Raw genomic sequence first — 18,019 nt, 5'->3', positions numbered from 1 at the left:
TGATATATTAATATTATCTCCTAAATAAGATTAAAATTCTCATATAAAAATAAGTGATGCATCATAGCATAACATAAACAACGCGAACTTCACGATAACATGTTTTGCACAATGACTGACGCGTTGTTTTGGTACGAGGCGAGTCGCAAAATCGGAATCGTCTTATCTAGAATATGTCATGACATTGACATTTGGGATAGGGTTTCCCCATAGAAGGTAGGATCCTATAGAAGTGGTATACGCGTGCCTCCGTGAGGGACAAAACATAGGCAATGCGACACTATGATTGGTCGAATTTATTTGTTGCCCACCATAATCCATACTAATTTATGGTGGGGAATAAAAAAAAAGTGAGACTGTGACAAGGACAAACAATAATAGCGCTTTCGCTGCTACTCCTACTGAAAGATACATAAGACTATCCCGTTCTGTCAGTTATCCCCACCACTCGTGCCCTATCCAGTTAAAATACTAGAGTCATGGGTTTCCCAGACCTATATTCAATATTAAATTTGTACAATATTTTTGGGTTGATTAGTTTGGCTACTTTGTATTTATATCCCAGATCCTCATAATGACAGTTTAATTGCTGTTTTGCAAATTTGTAAATGCGCCGCGCTAAGTATTTTCTTTTGAATATTGTTTGACATTGTAAAGTGAAGTCTATGAGAATTATAACAATACATTTTTAGTGTTCCGTACAAAACTTTGTCCACGAAACACTTATGGAATCGCTTCGGTCTTGCAAGTCGGTTAAATGCGTTTTTCTCAGAGACCGTACGACGTAGATAGCTAAAATTTGGAACAGTTATAGCAATTACCACCACTAACATTAATAAATCAAAACCGCTTATTTCCTTTTTTTTCCATATTGCAGCTATACTTACTCAACCTCGTATCTGCAACACACTCATTTGATGACAAAAACACCCGTATTCCGAATGAAAGAAAAGCGACATTTCCGTCAAATGATATGAGGTTGAGTAAGTATAGCGACGATATGTATGATATACTAATGAAATGTCAAAACATAGGAATCTAATATGACCAGCCTTATTTAGAATATCAATATTTTTTGGTCCCGTTACCGTCACTACAGGATCAGATGATGATGAGGTCCAATATGACGGGTGTGTTACGGGGTCCACTGATTAACAGTCCGCCGGACGGTATCGGCCTGTCAGTTAGAACAAAAAGTTGTCAGCTCCGAACAACTGACAGGCCGGTAGCATCCGGCGGACTGTTAATCCGTGGGCCCCTTTATACTGTTTTCTGGAGCCGGTGCATTTGTTCAAGATTATCTGACATCGAGAATTAAACCAGATCAACTTGAAATTTAGAATAAACAGTGGCATGTGGGCCGATCGGTAGGCGTGTCAAGGCCGCCCTGTCTTGCGTTGTAGCGTGCCGCCGATTCAGTAGGCATTTCATTCATGGCAGTTCTGATACAAATATGTACTTGTAATTTGTATAGATTTTTAAAATTTCTAGACTAAGGGCCAGTTGCACCAACCAGATTTGACAGACTGATCAACGTCAGCCGGCGCGCCCCGGCGCTTGACTATGAAACTTTTGCGAACTCTTTAACGATGCGAACAGTTTGGTGCAACCGACCCGATTAATAATATTATTATCGCCCAAAAAGGATCGTGGGTTACAATTTACAATTCACAAGAAGAACAAATTTGAAAGATAAAGTTTCAGTAGATTTTGCTTAGTATAATGTGTACGAGCAATACGAGCATACAACACATATGAGTCGCTTATTTCTTGAAATAAATACATCGAAAAAAATTCCACTGACAAATTTTGATAGCTAATCTCGGCGCATATTACTTTCTACGCAGCATTTTCGCTACGTAGCGGGAAAACATTCCTAATAAACAACGTCATATAGTCATATCATATAGAATAGTAGGCGTGTCAAGGACTTCGTGTCTTACGATGTCCCAGAATAAGTAATAGTATTATCATACAGAACAGCCAAGCACCGCCCCGCTCCGACTCGGATTACCTCGCCCCGCGACGTGAATCTGGCGGACTTCTGGCGTGCTCTCAGTAAAGCGACTTACCAACACATACACAATGACGCGTGTACAGACGTGCCGCGCACACATAAACGCAAATGATTTTTGATGTATGGCGTGTCCGCCCTGTGACGATGTCACAGAATAAGTAATAGTATTATCATACAGAACGGACACGCACCGCCCCGCCCCGATTCGGATTACCTCGCCCGCGACAGGCCGCGACATGAATGTGTGCGTAAGTCGCTCTACTGAGAGCATGTCAGGATTCCGTCAGAAACTCAATGACGCGTGTACAGACATGCCGAGCACACATATAAACGCAAATGATTTTTGATGTATGGCGTGTCCGCCCTGTGACGATGTTGCCGATCAACTAAATTGGCCCACTGATGGTTTTATTGACTTGATTGGTGTTACGGTGTCGTTAACCCTTCAACCGCTGAAAGGAAACCTGTTAACATGTGAAGTCTCACTATATAGTATAAAACAAAGTCGCTTCCCGCTGTCTCTCTGTCCCTATATATGCTAAGATCTTTAAAACTACGCAACGGATTTTGATGCGATTTTTAATAGATAGAGTTGGGTTGACAGGAATAGTGCCGCCAACCCACCAAGCAAAATAGGCGCAATAATATGACGTCGAGTTGCGGAAACCAAGCCCGCGAATACCTATAACCTATAAATAGAGTGATCCAAGAGGAGGGTTTATGTGTTTGTTTACCCGTGCGAAGCCGGGCGGGACGCTAGTGTTATAAAAAAGTTAGACAAAATGTCATGATCACATGATTTCTCGAACCTGAATAAAAAATGCCTTAGGTAAAGTGTCATTCTATGGAACTTGCTATGTAAACAAGTCACTAGTAAAATGACATTTAGAGACAATTTCAATATGGCGGTTTGTTTACATAGTTAGCATCGAAGGTTTGTGTTTGATCAATCCAGCCTCTGTTAAGATACTGATAATGCTCACGACCTTACCGATAAGGATTGTAATTACTAATCACTGTTTAGATTGTACGGTTACAGTGAGGCATTCATTTGGTTTTACCTAAGCTTTGTTTGTAAATTTACTAATGGGCCATACGTAAACTGAAAATCGTAATTAGATTCCAAAAAAAGTAAGACAATGTTGCCACTTTTTACTAGCGCGTCTTGTATTTATGTAAAAATAAGTAAATAAAACTACTTTTTTTAAATCGCAGGAGTAAAATTACCAATAAATAAATTATCTTAGCGTGTTTATTTATAAAAAGGAATTTACTATTTTACAAACAAATGATTGCAGTGGCAACATTGTCTTACTTTTTTTGGAATCTAATTACGATTTTCAGTTTAGATTTAGATTTTGTCTGTTCCCGTCCCGAAAGTTAAGAACATTTTGTCAACAATTTTGGTACAATCTAAAAACCACACATAGAAACGGTTTTGGCAAATGACCGTAGTTCTGTAGAAAGCGACCAACTTTTTATTTTTGTCAAAGTGAGTTACACCCTAACTCAGTGACTTTGGTCGCTTTCTGCATTGATAAAAAAATGGAGTTGGTCGTTTTCTGCATAACTACGGTCAAATATAAGTCGAAAATAGGGGGTACCCATGGGGTACCCACCGAAAGTTTCTAGAATATCAGCACAGAATAAATAATAGTATGTACTACCGTACAGAAAGGACACTTCCTACAAAACCGAAGTTTGACAGCGATTCAGGGACTAATCATGCTGTCCCTTTCTTATGTATAGTACTATCCCTTTCGGCTATTAAGGGGTGTCAAAATTCAAGTCATTATCTTATTTGTGGACGCAAAGGGACGTCAAATTGTGTCAACCCTAATAATTGCTCGGAGCAATGCTGAGCCGAACGGAGCCGAGAATGCCGGAAAGGAACAGTGTCGCCCTCCTGACACTACCAGGCGTGGCTCACTCCGCGATTTCGTCGCTTTGCTACAGGTAGCTAAAAGTACATCCGTTCCACACCAATTTTGGTGGCTAGCCATAAGCCACGCGTGGCGCTGTCGCCACCTAGCAGCCATATCTGTCCTGATCGTGACAGACGCGTTTTGTTAGAGAGTGAGTCTTCTGTACCTAGTACTATTGTTTTATATTCAATATTCGTGTAGGACTTTTCGAGGTGCCCTAAAAGTGAAACTGGGCTATAACCGCGAAAATCGAATTTCGCAAATTGCGGGCATTTTTCTCTGTCACTCTAATTACGCCTGCATTGGAGTAGGTACAAGAGAAAGATCCCCGCAATTTGCCAATTTCGGTTTTCGCGGTAGCCCCTCTGAGTAAGCTTGTTGATGCATTGCCAATATAAGAATCCACTGACGTCACAAATACGTCAGTAGTCTGCATCTAGGTATTGCAACGTGCATTGTACCGCAACGCAATACTTGTTCACACACATTTCACACACAATAGGCACATAAAATAAATAATAAATATAAATATTAAATATTAAATAAATATTATGGGACAATCTTACACAAATCGACCTAGTCCCACGGTAAGCTCATAAGGCTTGTGTTGTGGGTACTAGACGACGATATATATAATATATAGATACATATAAGTACTTAAATACATAGAAAACATCCATAACTAAGGAACAAATATTTGTGATGAACACACAAATAAATGCCCTTACCGGGATTCGAACCCGGGACCTCCAGCTTCGTAGGCAGGGTCACTACCGACTACACTCTAAAAAATGAAGACCAACTAAGAGCAGTTTTCTCTTAGTTGACGTTAAGTTAATTATAACAATAACGATCTTATATAAATCAAAGAAACCTGATTACTTAAAACAATAAGTGTATCTGTGATTGAACTAATAAAGTAGGTATGTTATTAATCCTAACAATTGTATACTTTGCATCTATCATTAACTTGTTGGCATAATTATGTAACGTAGGTTGATTCAATCCTTAACAAATTAATTAAAACAGATAAATATGTTAATAGTTATGAACATTTTAATAGTTTATGTGATTATTTACTCTTTGTTGATTTACATAAGACTTGGTATTTTAATCAACTAAACATATAATATTTAGAACAACGAAGATAAAACATTCAATGCCATTATGATCAAGTTATTGTATTAATTACGAAACTAATATTCCATTCTATTAAGAATTATTTGTTAAATCGATTTTCTTCATAATTAAATTAAATAATCAGTTAATCCGTTCAATCAAGAGATAAGTAGGGGGGCGCCGGTGCACCCGCGGTCCTCCCCGCCCGCGCCCCTGCGGCGCCTGTGACCGTGCGAGTGGGGAGTCAGTCTCAGCCTCGACGTTCAACATTCAACTACTTAGTCATTTCAAGTACGCGTCAACGAAATAAACTTTACTTGTGCCTTTATTTCACGGCAAGCCTGGAACAGTGAACGTGTTACCTTTGCTTTGTGTACCTAATGTATAATAGTGTATGTGCAACATGGAGCAAGTGATAATCGCGGCGACGGGAATAAAAGACGCGGGGACGGGCCGGGATGGTTATGTGGGAATCCCTGTTGTGGACTAATGAGACCCCAGGTCTACCCAGTAATACCCCTGTTGGCCGCCTCAAGGCTTTAAGGCGAGGCACGGGAAACGAACGGGACCATGCTTCCGAAACCCCGCCAGCGGCTGTCCGAACTGCGGACTCGACTTCGGAGGAACTGTTTCCCTTTACTTCTCTAAGAGTGCGCTATTTTTTGCGCATTGGCCATCCCAGGGACCCTCGTGTAGGCGACAGACGTCCCCGAGCCTGCCGCCAACGGGTACCCATAAGGGGGAAATCGACGGTTGTACGCCAAACGGTCCTTATATTTGTAGCCCGTTTTAAATGTTAATTATAATATATATGTAAGGTATGTAAAAGAAAGTTCGATTTGTAAATGTAAAACGTTTAGTTTTCTAAATGTTTAGATGAATAAATAACATCTTATTATATATATTTTTGTTTTATTCATTTACCCCCTTTTCATAAAACTTTACTTTGTTACATTTGAATCTCAATTGTTTAATCAGTTCAACTATGAAGCTTGTTGTTTGTTGTTGTGTTTTATTGTACTAGTACAATTGATGAAGAATGGTATATTGTACTAGACAAGCTTCATAGTTGAACTGATTAAACAATTGAGATTCAAATTTAACAATTTCTTAGTTCTGGCTAATAAGATGCATAAGTCGATGCAATCATGTTCTTAGTTGAACTTATTAGGGTCAAATAGTTGATACAGTAATTCTTCATGTTAACATTGATTTACATCTTAGTTGAAATGATTAAACAATTGAGATTCAAATTTAACAATATCTTAGTTCAGGCTAATAAGGTGCATTAGTCGAGGTAATCATGTACTTAGTTGAACTTATTTGGGTCAAATAGTTAATACAGTAATTCTTCATGTTAATATTGACCTACATCTTAGTTAAACTGACTTGTTTGTATTAGTTGGTACAGTAACTTATCATGATAATAATTGTCAAGCCCTTAGTTGATCTTGCTAGGATCAATTAGTTAGCATAATTATTTTTCGTGTAAATATTGAACAAGATCTTAATTGGTTCAGTTACATAGATATAGTAATAGCAATCAGAATTACCTTATTTGATGTGTCTAAGTTCTTGTTAGGCTCGTATGGAATCAAGATGCTTGATTACGACTATCAAGATATTGATAGGGCCAACCAAATTTTTTTTAGAGTGTAGGCTACGGAGGCCGTTTGTACATAAAAGGCGGTTATCACACTGGAACCGCTCCGGATACGGCGTCAGTGTGGTAACCGTTTAAATCATTTTATCTAAAGGCCCCAGTACACAATGGGCCATCGCCGGCCACTCCAAGGGACGCAGCCATGCGGTAGAATGAGATAGCAATATCACTTGCTCCCTCTAACGCATAAATGCGTCCCTTGGAGTGGCCGGCGATGGCCCACTGTGTACTGGGGCCTTAAGGCAAATTAGAGAGATTACAAGATGTAACTAGGGTTTGCAATCCGGATCCGAAATGTATGAAATTATCCGGATCTGGATCCGGATCCGCGGATATTCCCATACATTTCGGATCCGTCGTGCAAACCCTAGATGTAACCTAAACAAAGTAACTGTTTAGACTACAACGGTTTCTATTGGCGCGACATGTTTCGGGCCCTTCACCGCAATCGCCGCGAGCACTCGAGCCTGAGGAAGGACCCCCGAAGGGCCCGAAACATGTCGCGCCAATAGCGACTAAAAATTCAAGTGAGTTGAACCGTCCGTTGTCGTCTAAACAGTTTAAAATATGTCTCACGAAACTTTAATCGATCAAAGTAACTAACATTGTAGGTTAAACTTATTTGAATCATGCCACAATCAATAATGAGTCGATGGTAGATTGATCTTAATTTGATACAGGTCAGCAGTGTTACGTCAAATCACAGCCTCGTGTACGTGACGACCGATGCGTCTACATTATCTAACTAAGGGCTCATTTAGACGGTGCGAGAACTCGCATGCGAGTTTCATTACATTGCGTCATTTGATCGGTCGGCTGAATTGTTGTAACCTCAATGGTCCGCAATGTAGCTAAAATCGTATACGAGTTCGCGCGTTCTAAATGAGCCCTTATTAGGGATTGCAGAACCGGTACTGTTTAAAAGAACCGGGATTTTCGGTACCGGGCAAAAATGGAACCGGGATTTCCCGGTATTTTCGGTACTTTCGGGACTGCTTTCAAAAATCAGTTTTCACGTCAATTTTCAGTAAAAAAAAGCGTAAAACGACCACGAATCTTTCTTAAAACAATAAAAAAGTAGCTCAGTGAAGGTACACACTTCTTTTGTACCATATGTCTTTAAGTCACACAATCATTAATATAATTTGTTTTTTTTCCTAAACTACATGATATTTTTACTATCTTTATTGATTAGCAAAAACTGAATTGTGGCTCAGTAATATCATCATTTTTTTTAAATATGTAAGACGTTTTGTGAAAACGGATAAAAAAAATTGATAATTTTCGCATGCGTTCAAAATGGGCTGTGGACCTTCGAACATATAATAACAGAACTATCAATACGACAAATCAAGAAATTATTCAGCCAGAATTATTAATTCATTTAAAATATCGTTATCATATGTGAGTTTCTTATACCGTGTTTGAATTTGAATTAAAAGTAGTATTTTATTAATTACAAAATTGTCTCTATTTTTGCTTCTAGTTAGTATACAAATATGATATAACTAATTGTTCGTATAAAATTATTTATCGTACAAACATTTATGCCCTTAAAGTATCAAATTACGCAATTTTATATTGTCGGCATTGTCAAACCCATTGACTTTTTTTTTTAATTTATTTTAATGTAGTGGTCAGCCGTAAAAGTATTATCATCAGCCTTAGATTGATAAAATATATTTATTTTCTTTATAAAACATGATATTTCATGCTAAGTAACAGAAAGCAGTCAAATATTGTACCGGAAATTTTAGTCCCGAAAATCCCGGGAGTACCGGGATTTTAATTTTGAAATCCCGGTTCTTTGCTTGGCTCTAAATCCCGGGAATTCCCGGTACTTTCGGTACCGGTATTTCCCGGGAGCAAACCCTAGCCCTTATCTAACTATGTAATTTAGACGGGCGGCGCGTGAACTCGTATACGATTTTAGTTACATTGCGGACCATTGAGGTTACATCAATTAAGCCGACCGATCAAACGACGCAATGTAATGAAACGCATGGGAGTCCTCGCCTCGTCTAAATAAGCCCTTATCCTCGTGATAAAATTAACCGTCACTTTTTAACATCGCATTGAAAATGACGGACACCGTTTTATCCTTCACTAGCTACCCGCCCCGGCTTCGCACGGGTTGACAAATTATACATAAACCTTCTTCTTGAATCACTCTATTTTAAAAAAAACTGCATTAAAATCCGTTGCGTAGTTTTAAAGATCTAAGCATACATAGGGGCAGACAGCGGGAAGCGACTTTGTTTTGTACTATGTAGTGATTCTGGCACGTAAACAAATAACCACTATCACGCACAGCAGAGGGCAAATAATTGCGCATTTTTACCAGCAGGGGTCGCGTCATGAAAAATATTGACAACACATTAGGGAATAGATAAAACTGGACGTAGGACTCATTGTCATCAATCTCTGTCAATCTGTCATGCATACGTGACCGATATCACATTGAAATGTTAATGCGTTCCGTGACTCTTAGGCTGGTTTCAGTGTCACGCGGACCGTCCGTGCGGATCGCTCCGTACCGCCAAATTGTATGAGAAAGCTGTCCACGCGGACGGTCCCCCGCGCGGACCCGTCAGCTTTACTCTAAAACGCTCCCTGAACCTACATAATATTGTTCCGGTGCGGAGCGATCCCCATCACGGACGGTCCGCGTGACACTAAAACCAGCCTTAAAGTTCCTTGTCCCTTGCGCAGGCGCTTGCCAAATTCAGCTTCATCTCGATTGCTCTAAGCAACTGGACACGTTCAATGAAAATATGACGTCTGTAGTGACGCTGGCACACTACGTCGCTGCCAACTTGCCAAGTCGAATTGAATTGATTTGTTCCGTCATTAGTCATCAGGTCATCACCAAAGAGCCCACCGCAAGAACGATATCTACCTCTCCGTCGCTTGAACTTTCATGAATTTTGAACATGCAATATGGTGGAAAGATTTGCTGGCAATGGATGAGGTCTTGGTGGCTCAGATGGTAGAGCGCTGGAGTATCGATCCAGAGGCCATGAGTTCAAGTCTCACCCAAGACAGTAATTTTTCCACTTTTAAATTTATTCTAAGCTTAATAGCATCGTTCGCGTAAGATGTTTCTGCTTGTTAAAATTTAAAATTTGTAAATTGTATAATTATTAATTCAATTATTCAATTCATTTATTTATTTCAGACATATATATCCATAAAATTGTTAGTAGTTACATATTTACAAGACTTGCCAAAACTATGGTTAGTAACAATATCTGGGTAACCGAGCTTCGCTCGGAAAACATATAAAAACTCGAAAATGCGCGTTTTCCCAGAGATAAGACCTAGCTAGATCGATTTTTCGCCCCCGAAAACCCCCATATAGCAAATTTCATCGAAATCGTTAGAGCCGTTTCCGAGATCCCCGAAATATAAATAAATAAATAAATAAATAAATAAATAAACAAGAATTGCTCGTTTAAAGGTATTAGATTAGATAGATAGATAGATAGTATAGTATGTATTATAAATGTCCTTATATTTATAAACTTGACTGCAATCCCAAGGTCGACTCCGTGACCCTCTAACACAAATCTCCTTTCTCCCTCGCACACGGCGCACGCGCCGCCAGTCACGCATCCTGACGGCCTTCAACTCTTAATAGGAACCAGTAACGGTCTTTTCTTGATTCTTTAACCGTTTCACCTTCAAGATATTTAAATTAGGAAGCCGTGTTCTTTGTCTTCAGTTATGGATAACGGTTAAACCGGACTGCACTATAAGGTGAGGTAACGTTTTTCGAGTGGGAAGTATGGATCTTTAAGACGAAACAGGAGCTGAGATTTAAATATTTTAGGTAAATATACCCGTCTCGCTAACGGAAGCGTCTCCTAAAACTAGTGCGATAAGGACAAGGCGAAAAATCCTGCGTATAAATCTCAAAAATAGAGGTTTTTACTCGACTGTTTCCTCCTCCAAAACTTAACCAATCGTAACCAAATTTGGAAATCTAAATGATTATGAAATTAGCTGTGTCGGACCGTTTTACTTTTTTTGGTTAATTGATATCAGTTTTGAATACCGCACGCCTCTCATTGCGGCATAGTCAATTAGGCCATTTTGGCCATTTTTGAAGGGCTCTAGCGCCTTAAAAAACAAAAAAATCAAAACGGTCCGACACAGATATTGACAATATTAATCTGTGTTGAAAAAATCATTGCTCTAGCTTCAAAACCCACGGAGGAAACAATCGAGTACGTTTGTATGGAGAAATGACCACTCCTGTTGCCTCTTAATACTGGGCTGGGGCCCGTTTCTCAAAAGCTTGTAATTTGACAAAAGAGTGTCTGTGTCTTGTCGGTTTTCCCCGCTCTTCATTTCATTTTATATGGACCAGCTCCAAACATTCTCAATTTCATACATTTTATCACAGACTACATATATACAGACGCTGCTATCCCATACATTCAAATGTGACCGCCTAAAAGCGCATCATTACCAGATGGCGTCACTGAAAATGCACTGTTGCCTATCATGGATACAAGATGGCGCTGTGTCACATCCAAATCATAGAATTCCTAACGACATCTATACGTCTTCATTGAAAGTTAGTAGACATATGTCGTTGCCAACGATTAGAAGTAATCAACAGATGTCGCTTTATAGCGTATTGAATAAATCATGAATCTAGTTTAAAACTGGATCAAGCATCAAGCATGAGGGGTGGAAGGAAATGACCGAACAGGATAGTCTTATGTATCTTTCAGTATGAGTAAAGAGAGTTCGGGCACTTAAGGAGTACAGGGAGGGAAGGGAGAGGCAGGGTACAGAGAAATAGCGTAGCCAAACGGTATAACCATAAAGTAATTTCGGAAAACGATACTGTGGTGATGATAATTTTTATATATTATAAGAATGCTACATAAGTCTTGCCGAAACTATTTAAACCGGCTGAAAATAAATACCTGTCATAATAATTTTGCGCATGCTACCATTGGTGCATGGCAAAAGGATTAGACATTACTACTGGCGTAAGTCCGTCTATATGCCACCATGCCACTGGTACTTGAGCGTTTCTTTATATTTTTTTAATCCAATTGCTCAAAAAGTTTAGTTTTTGTAACTGCAAATCGTGCGTAAAGTTTGATTTTTTTACACTAGTGCTAAAAAGTAATCTGATTGATACATTTTAAATAAATGAGTATTATGCGAGACCCGCTTATAAATGACCCACCTGAACAACGCGCGATTGGGCATAAAGGAGTATTATTCGAGACCCAATACTATTACTTGAACAACGCGCGACTGAATGAAGCTGACGTTCGTACAATACACTTTATACACTTAATATAAATGTAATTAATTAGATATATATCAATATAATGAAATAAAAAAAGATTCATGTTTTTTTACATATAGCTGGTCAACCAAATCTTGTCAGTAAAATAAAGGCGCGAAATTCAAATTTTCTATGGGACGATATCCTTTCGCGCCTACATTTTTCAAATTTGCCGCCTTTTTCTACTGTCAAGATCTGGTTGACCATGTATAATTATATGTTCTGAAAATTAATTTTATTAATTTTAATAATACAATTTCTCTTCAATTGGCATAATGCTGACAACAGTGACAACAGAATCCACATTGAAAAAAATGGCAATTAAAAGTAAAACTTTTTTTATTCCCTTCCCGCCTTTTTTATTCAACATTTAAAGTGATTTATGTTTGTAAGTAATTGCCAAGAAAGCATAAGTTAATAAATAAAAATGAGTGATTCAGACGATTTTGGAGTTAATTTAACGCCACCAGATATCAAAGCAAAGGCATCCGTTGTAAGTGACAGGGCTATAACCGCGAAAATCGAATTTCGCAAATTGCGGGCATTTTTCTCTGTCACTCTAATTACGCCTGCATTGGAGTAAAAGAGAAAGATCCCCGCAATTTGCGAATTTCGGTTTTGGCGGTAGCCCCTCAGTATATTACCGGAAAAATCGAAAGCTCGGTACTCGTGCAAAATGACATACTTCTCGCACTTATATCGAAAACTACTATTTTTTGCCATTTTTTATATTGTGATCTTTTTTGCCACTTTTGTGTTATTTGTACTCAAATTCACGAGCTCTTTCGATCCTAATGAGATAAAATACCTCAATTCATGCTCAATTCACTCTTATCGTGCCTTCTAAAAATTTACGATACAAGTTGCATTGCAATAACTATAAAAAAGTAACTGATTTGACTAGTACGAAAATACCCTATTGTAACAATACGATGCGACGTTGTCGAGTTAAACTGGACTCGCTTCGCAGTAACTCATAGCAGTTTGGCAACGTCGCGTCGTGCTTTTATTTTTAAGCAACAGATTTGTACATGATTTGTACCATCTTAGTACCTATACATACAAAGATATGTTTTCATAACGTTCCTTTTCAACTTCTCCCATGGCAAAACCCGTACCTATCAAACCTGAAATTATTATACAAAAGCATTTAATGTTTGTTTTAATAAACTTTTTCTGTTATAATTAGAATAAATATATCTAATTTTGCGTATATTGACCAGGCAGGTGTTTGTATCACTAATTATGTGACCTATAAGTATAGACAGACAACAGCGTGCACAGAAACGTCAAAAACGGCATCAAGTAATGATTATTGCTATTTTAAAATTAGTCCCCTACTTCAGGGTAATGTTATACGCCTGTTCCTTAAAAAAGCTGAGGGCCTACCGCGAACCACGTTCGACGTGTTGCCTCCCTGTCACACTTACGTACGAATTTACAAGTGCGACAGAGAGGCAACACGTCGAACGTGGTTCGCGGTAGGCCCTCAGAAATGGACACTGAGGCATAATTATCATTATTTTGGAATTTAAGTACTATATAATATTATTTGTAGTCTTTTGGAATATCATATTTTATTTGAACTAATAATATTGTATAATAATAAATCATAAAAGCTCTATTTAGGGACAAGAAAGAACTTTCAACGGCAACACTAAAAATAAACTGTCAAATAGTCAAGTCGCCACAAAGCGGCACCGCGTTTGTTGCCTTTGCTTTGTTTCTGTTTATACAAACTTATTAATTTCATATTATAGCTTCATTTGAACTATAGTACAAGTACGTGAATAGAATACCTAGACGTGTCTTGCTTGGTGCAGTTGCGTAGGTATGCTAAAAGGAAAGTTGGAAGACCGATGTGGCGCTTTAAAGACTGTGCTAAGCGTGACATGTGCCCAAAATGTGGGAGGTCGTGCCGCTCACGCATCGGCCTCCACAATCACCAAACCCGTTGTCTAAACAGCAATGCATAAATCGTCTGCAATAGACGAAAAGACCTGTGATGATGACGTGAATTGCCGATGTAGTAACGGAACACTACTAATGGTAAAACCTACATATTAATCTGACAGTGTCTACTGTTTGCCAATAAATGATAAAAAATTAATACTTCAGGTAAGTTTGTTTTGAATACAAAGGTTAATTAAATAATTTATCACCACACCAACTGGTAAAGGCCCCCTTGATTGTTCAAATACTAATGAGAAAATTGCATTTTTCCCACATGTGGGGCAAAGTAATCAGATCTAAATTTTGAGTTTCCTTATGTTAGCTGGTAGAATTTACTTTTAAATGATGATTTTGAATTATAAATTCTTTATAATGTTCATGTGGATTTGATTTTTTTGGTATTTTATAGTTGGTATTTTCCCTGCGTTGGCATGGTGATAAATTCTGTGTTTTATTAGGTGGCAATGTTTGTTTAACCCTCGTGCCTTGAATTCTCACAACGCTCAAGATTCCACTTCTCGAACCACTCGCTACGCTCATAGTTCAAATCTTCTGCTTGCTCTGGAATCAACATTAGCATGAGCGGTTAAACAACTGCTTTGCCCCCTTGCCCACTAATAACTATTGTCAAGTTTTATTTTAACCCCCCATGCTAATATTGATACCCGAGCAAGTGAAAGATTCCAAAGTATTTGGAGTTAGAGCAAGAAAGAAGAAAGATACGTCATAATTTCAAAGACGTTTGACATTTAAAATAACACATGTACTGCGCAGGCGATCAATATCGCTGCATACTTTTCTTGGTCTAAATCTATACAATGGTTAGTGTTTGCAAACAGACTCCAATGTGAAGGCAATGTGTATTAAACTTTATTGTGATATTATTACATTTTATATATAAAAAATATGTTTCTGATTTCAGGACCCAGCCTCTAGCCACTAGAAGTTACAATGTATGCAACAAGAGAGTGAAGATGAAATAGTCAATGCATCTCTGTACAGTCGCCATCAGATATATCGGAACGGCCAAGGTGTTCACAATATCTGAACACGCACTCTAACGCCCTGACAATAGAGGCGTGTTCAGATATTTGTGAGCGCCTTGGCCGCTCCGATATATCTGATGGCGACTGTACCACAAGTAAAATATTTTGAGTGGAAGATGGTTGAGATTGATTCCTGTTTCAACGGACAGACACATGCTATGAAGATTCTCTTAAAAATAATAAAATACAATTAATAAATTCAATGTTTAACATGATAGTGACTTTATTTTGTCTACCCACTAACAACCAATTTGTTCAATGCTGGCGGGCAATGGCGGTAAACTTAAATATTTGATGTGGTATGAAGCTAAATGTTTTGAACATAATGGCAAGCCACTAAAAAGTTTTAATCCTAGATTAGCCATTAAACTGTGGCTACCAGTCTGATTTGTTAATTGTTATATAAGTACAGTCAGCGTCATATAGTAGGTAGCATCCAAAGTATTCAAATAGTTCGGTACACCATATTATTTGTATGGCGTACTGAACTATTTGAATACTTTGGATGCGACCTACTATACGACGCTGACTGTACTTAATTTAAATATATATAAATTGTATATTATTTCTACGGCCTCCTAGCTAGTCAGTAGTGACAGTGACCCTGCTCTGCTATGTGCTATGAAGTAGGAGGTCCTGGGTTCAAATCCACATAGGACATTTATTTGTTTTTTAATTGTGTGTGTATATATTAATGGTCTATATCTATTCCCATCTGTCCACACCTCTTGTATGGCGGCGGGGACAAATGGGCCACCACCATGGGACACCATATTAATACACTTTTAGGGGGATCCGAACCTAGGACTTCCAGCTTTGATATGATCATATAAGATATGTATGTATTTACATTTACACATTGTATTATTGCTCTCATACATATAGGGATATTTTTTAAAATGTCGGATGTCTCTTCTCTTTTGAGCATGAATAGAAGCAGGGGATAACTGACAGAACGGGATAGTCTTATGTATCTTTCAGTAGGAGTAGCAGCGAAAGCGCTATTATTGTTTGTCCTTGTCACAGTCTCACATCTTGTTTTATTCCCCACCGTAAATTGACCACCGTGATTGGTCGAATTCATTTGTTGCCCACCATAACAAATAAATTCGACCAATCATAGCGGCGCAATGCGACGCTATGATTGGTCGAATTTACATGTTTTGTCCCTCACGGAGGTACGCGTACACCACTTCTATAGGATGCTACCTTCACCTGTCACCTGCCCTGCTATTCAAACTGCTCAAGAATTTACAATGTTTTGTTACCAAGTAGGTCGATTAGTGTAAGACTGTCCTAAAATATATGTATAGCTATATGAGGACAATTTTGTAATGCGTAAGGTTAAGTAAATTAATATACAAACAGCAACACTCCTAACTGTACATCGGTACAGTTAACACTTAACAGTGTGGCTGATGATACCATGTAGGTTTAATATATTTTAATTATTATCACGTTTCTAAGAACAATAGTACATTATTGTCGAGGTTCGGAAGTAGCTACTTGCAAGCTGAGGATTCGTTTTAAACGGACGACCTTGGGAGTCCGTTTAATTGAATCCGAAGCCAGCAAGTAGCCTTCCAGCCGAGTCATATATAGTGCTTTTCTCAAAAATGGTGCAAGAGATATTTTACAGAAGCAACGTTCTAATTTTCACAGAGAAAAGTAAAACCATTAAAAAGATTTGCTTGCCGCCTTTAAAAAAAATAGAAGTGTATTTTTCTGCTGAAAATACGCCAACGTATTTGAGACACCTAAATAGTCGCGGTACCAACATTATATTAATAATAAGTGCTGATCATCTGTTTGGCTGTTTAATGGACCTATGCCTTCATTTGATATGGCCATTTAAAGTTTTAAAAAGTTTGGAACTCGTTTAATAATGGAATTTGTATGCAACATTGCAGTCCCGAAATCGAGACTGCAATGTTTTTAACTTTTTAATTTTTAGAATGACCATAAACTACACACTTCGCGACCTATTTTTTAACCGGCAACGTCGACTTTGCCGTCCATTTTTGAGAAAAATTATATTATTTATTACTTAATAATGTTGATATGTTGTCTGTGATATGATCATAAAGTATGAGGATTTACTACAGTGACATCTATTGATAGTCTTTCTCAAACAATCGAGCTATTTAGTGTGTTACAACGGCAAGAAACTAACTGTCTAGTAATGCGATAGATGGCGCTTAGAATAGTTCATGCCATTATTTATTTATTTTTTTCTGCGTCGATTTACTATGTGTAAATGGATGTTTTAAAAGGTTTTTGTTGTAATATGCTAAATAAATTAGAACTATACATGTTAATTTAAAAATTGGCAAGATTTGAAATAACACAAATATATATTTAGGCCCAATGGTGCTCTGAGTGACATCTCTTGAATTTTTGTGGAACTAAGCGAGGTTTGTATGGGCCGATTACTCTATACTATACTTACTTTATGATTTTATATGGAAAACGGGACACTTTTTATTACAATTAATTGTTTTTTTCTGAATACACCTAAATAATCCTTATGTACATTCAAGAATTTAATTTCCGACCCATTTCGTACGTTATCACAGTGACAATCAATATGATAGTCACTATACTTCATGTTATTGTCACTGTGACCAAGTACAAAATGGGTAGGAAATTAAATTATTTGACTGTATCTTCAGGTTCCAAGTACTACATATTAATCGCCTTATTATTTGCAGACCCAGACCCGATACCAAATTATTGACATATCATTTGGAGGTCACGCGATTAGTGGCAGTTTACTCAGACTATTTATCCAATAATTTATACAAGACTGTCCCCGAACTGAACTGGCAACGTCGCATTTTAATCTGCTAGTTTCAAGTTTTTAATTGATCTGGAATATACATCATTAAATAATTAATCGAAAAACCGAGTGCGAGGATTCGTACATGTTTTTAGGGTTCCGTACCCAAAGGTTAAAAACGGGTCCCGTTACTTTTATTATTT

The 18,019-nt window shown here is 37.9% G+C and overlaps 1 protein-coding gene across 1 annotated transcript in view; it reads left to right on the top strand.

The window, feature by feature from the left end:
* LOC134660153 (BCL2/adenovirus E1B 19 kDa protein-interacting protein 3) overlaps positions 1-18,019 on the top strand; it is a 52,006-nt gene that overhangs the window by 11,793 nt on the left and 22,194 nt on the right. The gene's annotated exons all lie outside the window — the stretch shown is intronic.

Source organism: Cydia amplana, chromosome 26 (genome assembly GCF_948474715.1).
Source record: "Cydia amplana chromosome 26, ilCydAmpl1.1, whole genome shotgun sequence".
Taxonomy (NCBI): Eukaryota; Metazoa; Arthropoda; class Insecta; order Lepidoptera; family Tortricidae; genus Cydia; species Cydia amplana.
This window is presented reverse-complemented; position numbering and strand designations above follow the sequence as displayed.